This window comes from Squalius cephalus (assembly GCF_949319135.1).
Source record: "Squalius cephalus genome assembly, chromosome: 20".
Classification (NCBI taxonomy): domain Eukaryota; kingdom Metazoa; phylum Chordata; class Actinopteri; order Cypriniformes; family Leuciscidae; genus Squalius; species Squalius cephalus.
This window is the reverse complement of record NC_137141.1, coordinates 58441-70586: the sequence shown is the minus strand read 5'-3', so window position 1 is coordinate 70586 and position 12146 is coordinate 58441.

Sequence of the window (12146 nt, the reverse complement as noted above, 5' to 3'; positions counted from 1 at the left end):
CGGTAAAGAGCAGGGAACACAGTTTGACTAAAATGAGCCCGCGACGGCATTTGATACTTCGGCTCAAGCTTGGCCACTAACCTTTTAAATCCTTTGCCATCTACTGCCGAAAAGGGACGTAAATCACACGCTATGTATTCCGCGATGTACCTCGTGATTTCTTGAGCCCTTGCGCTGTTGTGTGGCATAGTTGTTGAAAATGCCTCCTTCAGGGTTTTTTGACCGGACAGGACTTTCTTTGTGAGAGAATCTGCAAACTTTTCGGGATGATGGGTCGTCAGATGACTTCGCATGTTGCTTGTGTTTCCCGTGTTGTATCGCAGTTTACTGTGGCAGTGCTTGCACATAGTCCATTGTCTGTCCACCACCTTCTCTCCTTTTGCGTTTTTTAAAAAATATCCCTTTGGTTAATTATTGTAAGTTTTACATAAAAAATATGTGTAATAAGTATGTGTAAATGTTATTTAAATAAAACATATTTGCGTACTGTGTGTACTGTAATAGCCTACACAAAAGTACACTAAAGCAGTCTAGGTGAATACGCAGCAAATATCAAACCTGAAACTATTTTTACCCTGGTTGGCAACTTTATTATTATTTTTTTCACTTGACTATGTTCATGGTGCGGTCCACGTATGTGGTACTGAGGTCCTACATGATCAAGTCTGCAACTTGGGTAAAGTTGATTTTATATTCGCATATTGGCGGAGTTCCGCGTTCAATATCTCGTGAGCTGAATATTGTTACTACACAAATAACATTGTTTTAATATTTAAATCTTCCTCAAAATGAGCTTTCCTTCGGGTTTGCACTTTGCAGATGGTCCCTTCTTAGCAGCCTGCGCATAGAGATCAATGTATTTTGTCCAGTGCGAAGGAAAGATCGTTTTGAGGAAAATTATGTTGTAGCTTCTGGTGTTTTATCTGTAGTTATATGTGATAGGTGTTTTGTGTAGCAACAACGTTTAGTTCACGAGTTATTGAACGCAGAAGTCCGCGAATGTGCGAATATAAAACCAACTTAACCTAAGTCGGTATGGCTCACTTAAGTGTAAGAATTAAAATGTTTAACCCTAATTAAAAATTTTTTTTTTGTCTCGTAATATTAATGGGTTTATGTTGTGCATAAAAGGTACCGTGTTTATCTTGTAGGGTCGATGAAGATACTGAGCGCCTCATTGGGGTTATCAGGCTACAAAACAATAAATAAAAAGGCTCTAGTGTCATGCAAGTGTCTTTTTTAATGTATTTCTTTTGATGTTTCTGTCTGACTTATTTGTAGTAATACTGTGGCTGTACATATGTTAACTTTATCAGTCCAACCAAAGAAACATGGTTACTACACTTTTACTATAGTAAAAGCATGGTTCATTTTCATCTGGGTATTTTTAAGTATTATACATAAGTATAAAATACGTTAAACAATAGTTATACTATAAACTTTAAATATTTGAACTCAGAAAATAAGTAGCTTTCGTTACACACATTGCACATGAACGTCAGAACCAGCCGCCTCACAAACGACCTGCGTTTGGCTGATCTACGACGACGCCCTGCTTCACTCCTCAATTTGGTAGAACACATTGTGAATGTATTGTGGAAAAAAAGATGGGAATAGTAAATACAATTATATTGGACATATAAGAATGAATGAAATATAAAAAGTTTTGTTAACAGTCGTGGTGTGCGTAACTAGGCAACCACGTTCTCGTTCACGTTGCATGACGTCATCGAAGTATGTCCCAGAAAGTGCAGACTCTTTTGCTACACACTCAAAAGTATGTACTTTTTCCTCACAAAAAAAGTACATACTTTTAGGTCGTAGTATAAGTAGGCGAATTGGGACTCAGCCTATGATTTGAACGACCGGTTGACTTCCTGATGAAACCACTCCCTCAGAAACAGGCAATGGGCTCAGATTGGTTAGTTGGGCCGGTGTATTGAAATTGGCTAAACTGTGTAGCGCACGTTGTCCGGAAACTTCACGCCCATTACCTTTACGGGCGAAAGTTGCATGTGCTCTGGTCAGATGTAAATAATGGTGTCGATACTGCCGTATCAGTTTGAGCCAGAGTCAGACCCAGAGAGCGGCAATGAAGATAGTCAAGCAGAACCTCCCCAAACACGGCTCTTACAAAACGTTTCTGAATGGTAAATTTTTTATTATTATTATTATATTCTACTATTATTATATAAGAATTTCGATACGCTGTTACTTGAAAATGCTACTGCTGCTTGTTAGCTTTTGAGATAAGGTTTTCTCCTGATTAAACATTTAATATAACTGAATAAATGACTGAGTAATACCGTTTTTTAAAGTTATTGTTTTACCGATATATAATGAACAACCGTTTATCTATTCACAAAACTTAGTTTACTCGGTGTATCGTTTTCTTTAGGTGTACATGTGGCAACTGTGTTAAAATGCCAACAGAACGTGAAAACATCTGTAGCAAAGAAATACAAAAGGTATTGTAAAAATATATATGCCTATATATTTTATAGCTTTGTGTTGTCCTTCTGTCATAAGCTGTAATAGAATTATGTAAAAAGAAGAAGGGAAGGTCAATGCACAGGAATTACCCTACTTATTGTCTAACACATCTTTTTAGGTTGTGCATCGAATGACGCAGGTTCCGGACCCACCTACATGCAGGGTTCTCTGTGTCTTCTGTGTCTCTGTGTTCTCTGCATGGTTCTCTGTGACCAAATAGCATCCAACTGACTGGCTACTATAAACAAACAGCCAGGGACGTCGCTAAGACGGGGGGCTTAGCCCCCAGGGTATTTGTAACTTGCGTTTATAGAAAAACAGTGAATTTGAGTAAAAAACAACTCATTTGTCTCTTCAACCTCGTTACCATCTTCAACCCTGTTAGTCTCAACCCCGTCACACCTACATTTTTATTAATTATTTTTTTAAGTTTATGAATAAGCAATTTAATGTTTGTTGAACTTAGTCAGAAATGTTCAGAGCAATCATAAGTCAAATTCTGAAGTTAAGCCACATCTTTGATCAAAAATGATAGGGTTGCTGTCACAAAAAGTGCCCATTTCAGGCTTTAGTATAGCATAAGTGTACAATTATATGTACATTTTATGGTGCATGGTACAATTTCTGGTAAGCTATGCTTTTTTATAATTTCAATTCAATTCAATTCTTGTGATTTGATTTAATATTCACATTTAATATTTGGATAAATATTAGGCACACAAGATGGGCCTTCATTTTTCTCAAGAAAAAAACAACTCGGCTAATGCTGTAAACACACAGAGAGCCTGTGTCAGCTGCTAATATTTAAGGTTAAAAATAACTCAAATTAAATATAATGCGTTTTTTTATTATAACAACAACTTTATTTAATGATATAAGTAAAAATATAATAAATATGTAATATAGAATATATGCAAAAAATGTCCTTTCCTGAGGTAAATGTGACATAATTGTTCTCCAGCTGTGTTATTGACCTCTTCACGCTGATGAAAAACACTGATTGGTCGATATTGTGTATGAGGAATATACATTTCGGTAAGTTGTACCCTACTACTGTATCTTTCAACAGTGTTTGTGTTTTTTTACTATTAGCTAGTAGAGATGATCGGTTCACGTGCGCTAGGGATCTGTCACGTAACATTTACAAGCGCCAAAACGGTATTGTTTGAATTTCGTAATAAAAGTGACAGAATCTGAGAGTTGAGATTCTTTTATATCATAACTAACCTGCTCTGTCTAGTCTGTCGGTCTCCGTGTCCTCTTTGCTTCGCGATTTTTCTGTGCGTGAGAAAATGGATGTGTGGCATGAGAGCGTGTGAAAAGTGTCAATTGCGTGTGTCTCACGGTGAATGCGTGAGAGTTTGGCTATTTTTTTGTAGCTGGATATATATCATTTGTTGCGTCTAAATATGAATGAGGATACGGTTATTGATAAATCGAATTGTTATTGTTCTTATCGTTTAGGGGGGCTTAGGAACATTTTGGGGTTGCTTCAGCCCCCCTAGCATTACGCTAGCCGAGATCAGTGCTTTACATGACGATCTCAGAGCCTCGATCGCCAAGGACTTTAAAGCATCTTTGAAAGCTTGGCAACCAAGCTAGATAACATTCAGTCTACTGTGGCAGATCATGATCTTCGCATTGGTAATCTCGAGTCTGGCACTACGGAAATTAGTCAACAGCTTGAGCAAGTCGAAGCTACGTGTTTGAGGCTCCTGAAGGATAATGAGTGGCTCAAGGCTAAAGTCTCAGACCTCGAGAGCCGCAGCCGGCACCAAAATATTTGAATTCTGGGCTTTCCCGAGTCAGTCGAGGGGCCGCGTCCGACCACATTTTTTCCCCAGCTCCTGGTGGATGTCCTTGGCTCTCAGGCGTTAAACCTCGCCGACTGAGCTGGACAGAGCTCATCATAGCCTTGCGCCTAAATCAGTGCCCTGTCATTCTGCGATTTCATCGCTTTCAAGTGAAAGACCTGGTCATCCGTGAATCTCGCAAAAAGGGTGAGCTGCTGTATGAAGGACATAAGATCCGTATCTTTGAGGTTTTGAAACTCCGCGCCGAGTATAAAGATGTGATGTCGTCACTGTACAAACGCGGTCTCGAACCTGCGCTTCTCTACCCTGCCAGACTGCAAATCACGCTTCTAAACGGTGAGAAGAAATGGCTGGCTTCTGTTTTGGAAGCCAACAACTTCATCCAGAGCTTGGACTCGTAGTGGGTTCGATGGACTGCATTCTACTATGTCAGTCTTGATTTTTTTTTTTTCTGTCCTTATTTTTTTCTCTCTTAATTTCGGGGACGACCTAGGCTGTTGGGACTGTGGACTTGTATCTTGTCTGTTTGCCAAATTTGACAAAGTATTTTTTTTCTCTCTCCCTCAAACTTGCTCAATATGAAGATTCTTCTGTTTGATCTTTCAATCTCATTTTATTTACAGTATGGTAATCTCGGGCATTTAGTTTTATGATGTGTATTTTTTGCTCTAAATGGTTCGCTCTGAGATAAGTTCAAGCAGACTATTATACTGTGAGCAGTCCTTTTTTTATCTCCTATTATTTTAGGGACAACTAGGGCTGTTGCCTAGTGAATTTAATATTGGACTGTTTGCTAAATTTGACAAAGGTGAGTGTTAACTTGTTCACCACAACGATCCTTATGTTTGATCTTTAAAGCTTAATCTATATATAGTGTGCTAATTTTGGACACCTAGTTTTACTGCCCTTTTGCCCAAGTTAAGTTTTTTTTTTTTTTTTTTTTTTTTTTTTTTACTTGGATTATACATTAGACTTGTTTTGAAGTCTAAGTCTGTCAGTAATTTTTTGACAAATATTGAGGTTACGTACCATATATGGGAGGACTAGGAGTTAGGAAACTTACCTGTCATGGTAAAGTGGTTCCAGTTGCTGTTTTTGATGTCAGCTGGTGTAAGGGTGGGTGGGTGGTTCTTTGTTTGTCTTTTTATTTTTATTTATTTTTTTACCTTTTTCGATTCATGTGCAATCATTATTATACCACTTTATATCCTGATATGCTACAAGCAAGGTGTGTTGTTGGCTGGGTTGTTTATGGGGGAGCTCAGAAATCTGGTCATGTTCATAGAATTAACTATCCATGTCTGTGATGAGTAACAAGGCACCTCGTGGTGCACTGAAATTCACCAGTTGGAATGTTAAGGGACTGAATTTTTCGGTGAAGCGAAATAAAGTTCTTAATTATTTGAAACATTTGAATACTAGCATAGCGTTTATTCAGGAAACACACCTCAGGCCTGCAGATCATCTAAGAATCAGAAAGGGGTGGGTGGGCCAGCTCTACCATCCCTGTTTTCAGAGCAAGTCTCGAGGGGTTGCTATTCTCATTCATATATCAGTTCCTTTTTCTGTCTCTGAGGTCATCTCAGACTCCAATGGGCATTTTATTATGATTAGAGGACAGATCAGTGGAGTTTGCTTGATTTTGGACAATGTATATGGTCCTACTTGGGATGATGAAGTATGAACTTGGCTTTTTTCAAAAAAGTTTTGTTTTCCCTCCCTGATTTGCATTCCAACCAACTAATTCTGGGTGGGGATCTTAACTTCTGTTTAGACCCTTTTCTAGATCGCTCCTCATCTAGGCCCTGTGTGCAGTCTAAATCCAGCAAGATTATTCAGCTGTTTATGGAGTAATCTGCGGTTTCTGATTTGTGGTGCTTTTTTAACTCCAAAACAAAAGTTTTCTTTTTTTTCAACCGTTCTTTCTCCCGCATTGACTATTTTCTGGTTGATCATAAATAGCTTTCATTGGCTTGCTCATGTATATACAATACTATTGTTATTTCAGACCATGCTGCCGTTACATTCGCCCCGATAGCGAGCGGAGGTAAACCACACTGTCGGCTCTCTTATATCTCTTATATCAGAGTCAGGATGTCTTCTGGTGTCTGGCACGTTTATTGAACCAACCAGATAAGAGAAATTGTAGTGTCAATGATGCTTGCAAAACTCTTGGTGTGAGTAGTGTAAAATAGTGAGAGAATCGTGCCTAAAAGAAAGACAGAACAGAAGACAGAATTGAAAAATGGAAGTCGGAGGAATAGAGATCATATTTATTTTACGTCAGCATGAAGCTGCAGTTTCACAATTCATGAATTGCACTTACAAAAAGCAGTAAAATGCTGCAAATCCTTTTTTTCCCTACACTTGAAACATGATTTACACCTTTACAAATCTTCTCTTGCACATGCAAATTTAATTCATGCTTGCAATCTTGTGTAGACTTTCACAGATCTAACTTTGTGCATGCAAATCTTTTAGGTATCATTTTACCTTCATAGGACTGAAAGATTGTTGTTTCTTTGATAATTTTTTATTATTACAATTTTTTTTATATAATTTATTTTGATAGGCCTACTTCTGTCGGGCTCCCAAATTATTTGGTTTTAAACAAGTTATTTAATTATTGATTTAAAAAGTTTTTTGGGGCCACCACCGTTAGAAGGTGTGCTCTACTTTTTGGCATTATGGCAAGTTGTCAACAACAACCAGAAAGAATCATGTATTTTTCCTCGTTCATCACTTAAAGTATATCAAGTTTATTGCTTTCGCTGTACATTTACTGATGTATCAGAGATGATAATCTGAAACACCAAACTGTGAAATGTGTGAAAACATGTCCATTCATCTCAAGAAATGACTCGCAACAAAAATAATCCCTATTTATAATTGAAAAGACTTAATATTTCATGATACTCAAAGTGAAAACATTCATGATATTAATGTCAGCATGGTATATAAGTGACGATACGTCGCTGTTGTGACACATGTCCGAGTGAAACGGCTTCTGGAACAAGAACAAATGTGGGTGGGGCTTGATTTTGTCCATAGGGAATTGATTGGATGGTTGTGGTTTGCTATTGGCGGATCTCATTGACAGGTCGTCCAGTAAACACGTCATAAGAGAAGAGATGTTGTTGCAAGAGGGAGGGGAATTCATTTTGATTCATGGTTACAAGAGCACATGAATTTAACTAAATAATGTAGTGCATGAATAAATAATTTATAATAAATACTGCAATATACAATAAAAACAAGATTTGGCAATTTTGATTTCATGGTGACTTAAAGGAATTGGAATTATGGACAAAGTTTTCAGTCCTGCAGTACCAGTGTACTATTTGGGATACAGAATTACTGAACTTTTAATGTTGTTGTCTTGTCTAACCCTAACACTCTAAAACAAACTTATATTCTTTAAATGTGTCTCTGAGACTGTTTAAACACAATGTGTGTGGAAACTAAAAACTTGGCAGGAATGAGGCCCTTCAGGAATGAGGAACTGCTTTGCAGACACGCCTGTTTTACACACGTCACTCAAACACAGAACCAGGAAACAAGAATCACACGAGTTCAGAGAAAGAGAAACTGAAGTGTAGTTGAGCTGGTGTGTGTTTGTGTCTCTGTATTCTTGCAGTAAAATGGCAGAAGCCAGAATTTCTCAGGATGAGTGCATATGTTCAGTGTGTCTGGATCTCCTGAAGGATCCAGTGGCCATTCCCTGTGGACACAGTTTCTGTAAGATCTGTATTACAGGCTGCTGGGATCAGGAGGATCAGAAGAGAGTCTACAGCTGCCCTCAGTGCAGACAGACCTTCAGGCCAAGACCTGCTTTAGCTAAAAACACCATGCTGGCTGAAGTGGTGGAGAAGCTGAAGAAGACTAAGCTTGCTGCTGACTGTTACACTGGAGCTGGAAACGTGCGGTGTGACGTCTGTACTCGAAGAAAACGCAAAGCCGTCAAGTCCTGTCAGCTGTGTCTGAAGTCTTACTGTCAGAATCACCTTAAACAACATGAGAGTTTGTTTAACCCTCTGGGGTCTGAGGGGTTTTTGGGGTCCTTGAGATGTTCTGACATGCCCTGACATTTGTGCTTTTTTCAGTTGCTTATAAACATATTAATGGCAAAGGTGTAAATTCACTCTATTTAGCACAAACAGGGCTACCATAATATGTGAACAACTTGCATGTACATGTTTGTATTTTTGAGAGAATAATGTTTATGCATGGTTTTTTCAAAAACAAAAAACTAAAGTTTCTGAAATAAGGCCATAAAACACATTCTAAATATATGTAAATAAGACTTTTGACGAATGGATGTCGTTGCCTAGAATTTTTTCTTCAAAATTATGTGAAAATCATCCTGCCTAATCATTCATATAACACAATACATTGATTTAAATCTTGTAAAACACTTTTTGTTTGGAAAGGCCATATGCGGGTGGGCGTGATTCACACCTGCGGAGTCAATGGGGCCCGCATAATGAGGCTGCATACGTAATGAGCCTTTCATTCAGGTGTGTGACTGAGCCACAAGAATGCAAGGACAATATATAACTGGTTTGTTGTTTTTTCCACAAATTGTGCTTGCAAATTGTACAATATCCAAGGTAAACATTTCTAGTAATTGTGCAGTTAATTGTTCTCATACATATTTTCAGATTTGGAATATATTCTCTTCCCAAATGTGTCACTAATAAAGCTTAATAAAATTATTTAAAGAGAAGGCTTATAATGACCTTTTAAGATTTTGTTTACATCTATCCTTATATATATATATATATATATATATATATATATATATATAATTTTTATATTGTATAAGGTTATACAATTACAACAACATTTAAAATTGTAACAATATTTCCAGTGTAATCTTTCTTTGTATTCGCGATTCATATTTAAACAGTATTTTTGCCAGCTGTAGTAGCTCCACAACAGCACGCATCTGTGCATTCATTCATAGAAACGCGATTCATATTTAAACAGTATTTTTGCCAGCTGTAGTAGCTCCACAACAGCACGCATCTTTGCGTTCGTTCATCCAGCTGATGTGGGCGTTTCACAGGTTTGTTTGGATCGGCTCACATTTGTTAATGAAAGAATTACTAAAATTAAGATACAATTAACAATGTGTGAATGGGTGAATGTGAGGCTATGTAAAGCGCTTTGGTGGCCATAGGTCTGTGAAAGCGCTATATAAATGCAGTCCATTTACCATTTACCATTTTACCAATTGATACAAAACGAAATTCGTTTTAAAGAAAGGATTTGTACTTTCTGTTTTGAGGTCTCTGTGAAAGTTTGAAAGTCTTTTAGTGCTTTTTTTTAGAGCGCTCGCATCCATAATGGAGAACTGTCACATAATATTGTTTTTTCCTCATAAATGCGAACACGAAAAATAAAAGACAAAAGACTTTTAAGTAAAACTTACTCCGAAATTGTGTTCTCGGCGGAATTTGCTCTTCAAAATGCTGCCGTTCGTCTGAGTTACAATCTTCCTCTGAGGAAAAGTTGCATTCTTCCTCGCTGTCCAGAATCATCCGAAGGGCGTCTTTATTACCGGAGAAGCGTGTCATATTTAAAACGCGATGAACTATCAGTAAGTCTTATGAAGAAACTGTGTTTTATGGCACTGATCGGGGGGCGTATGCGATGCATACTAGATCAGGTAAACTATTTACATGTGAATCGCGCCGGGGGCGGGGCGGCCTCAGCACATTATAGAGATAATGAGGCAGAAGGAAAAACAGTACCTCTCCTTGCTTTCAAACGGATTACATGAGTTGAAAACATTTGTTTTTTATAAAAATTACTTCATTTAAAAGAAGAGATTTACAGCTTCATAAAGACATATCTCACGTGCCTGTGTGAGAAGTATTCGCTGAGTTATGATTCATTTTCGGACGCGTTTCAGAATGGACTACACGGACAGAGAGAAGGCAGAACTCGCTTCGTATTTATTTTTCTTTATTTGGCGAAAAGCACAACACTTTGTTTTTATTGTGAGTATACACAAAAATAATACACACTTAACAGGATAGATTGATGTATAACACAAGCATATAAGATAAAAATTCATATTTTTATTTTATTATTTTTTTGCACTCATACGGAAAAAAACGAGCCTATCGCGCCGGCGCGATAGCCGACCTCAGGGGGTTAAAGGAAAGAGACACAATCTGACTGAGGCCACTGGACGACGGCAGGAGATGATCTGCCAGAAACACAACAAGCTCCTCGAGGTTTTCTGCCGCACTGATCAGAAGTGTATATGTTTGCTGTGTACCAAGGATGAACATAAAAAGCATGACACTGTATCAGCTGCAGCACAGGACAGAGACACAGGTATGAACTTAAAGAGATATCATTATGCTCATTTAAAGGCTCATCATTTTGTTAATTGGGTCTACTAGAAAACATTTACATAATTTTCACTCTGTTTTCACTCTCTGTCTGAACACTGTTTTAGTTTCAGTTCCTTTGAAACATGCCTCCTGAAAATCGCAGTCTGCTCTGATTGGTCTGTCGGCCCAAGTCTGTTGTGATTGGTCAGTCGGCCCCAGTCTGCTCTGATTGGTCTGTCGGCCCCAGTCTGTTGTGATTGGTCAGTCGGCCCCAGTCTGCTCTGATTGGTCAGTCGGCCCCAGTCTGTTGTGATTGGTCAGTTGGCCCCAGTCTGTTGTGATTGGTCAGTCGGCCCCAGTCTGTTGTGATTGGTCAGTCGGCCCCAGTCTGTTGTGATTGGTCAGTCGGCCTCAGTCTGTTGTAATTGGTCAGTCGGCCCCAGTCTGCTCTGATTGGTCAGTCGGCCCCAGTTTGTTGTGATTGGTCAGTCGGCCCCAGTCTGCTCTGATTGGTCAGTCGGCCTCAGTCTGTTGTGATTGGTCAGTCGGCCCCAGTCTGTTGTGATTGGTCAGTTGGCCCCAGTCTGTTGTGATTGGTCAGTCGGCCCCAGTCTGCTCTGATTGGTCAGTCGGCCCCAATCTGCTCTGATTGGTCAGTTGGCCCCAGTCTGTTGTGATTGGTCAGTCGGCCCCAGTCTGCTCTGATTGGTCAGTTGGCCCCAGTCTGTTGTGATTGGTCAGTCGGCCCCAGTCTGTTGTGATTGGTCAGTTGGCCCCAGTCTGTTGTGATTGGTCAGTCGGCCCCAGTCTGCTCTGATTGGTCAGTCGGCCCCAGTCTGTTGTGATTGGTCAGTCAGCCCCAGTCTGTTGTGATTGGTCAGTCGGCCCCAGTCTGTTGTGATTGGTCAGTCGGCCCCAGTCTGCTCTGATTGGTCAGTCGGCCCCAGTCTGTTGTGATTGGTCAGTCGGCCCCAGTCTGCTCTGATTGGTCAGTAGGCCCCAGTCTGTTGTGATTGGTCAGTCGGCCCCAGTCTGTTGTGATTGGTCAGTCGGCCCCAGTCTGTTGTGAATGGTCAGTTGGCCCCAGTCTGCTCTGATTGGTCAGTCGGCCCCAGTCTGCTCTGATTGGTCAGTCAGCCCCAGTCTGTTGTGATTGGTCAGTCGGGCCCCAGTCTGTTGTGATTGGTCAGTTGGCCCCAGTCTGCTCTGATTGGTCAGTCGGCCCCAGTCTGTTGTGATTGGTCAGTCAGCCCCAGTCTGTTGTGATTGGTCAGTCGGCCCCAGTCTGTTGTGATTGGTCAGTCGGCCCCAGTCTGCTCTGATTGGTCAGTCGGCCTCAGTCTGTTGTGATTGGTCAGTCAGCCCCAGTCTGTTGTGATTGGTCAGTCGGCCCCAGTCTGCTCTGATTGGTCAGTCGGCCCCAGTCTGTTGTGATTGGTCAGTTGGCCCCAGTCTGTTGTGATTGGTCAGTCGGCCCCAGTCTGTTGTGATT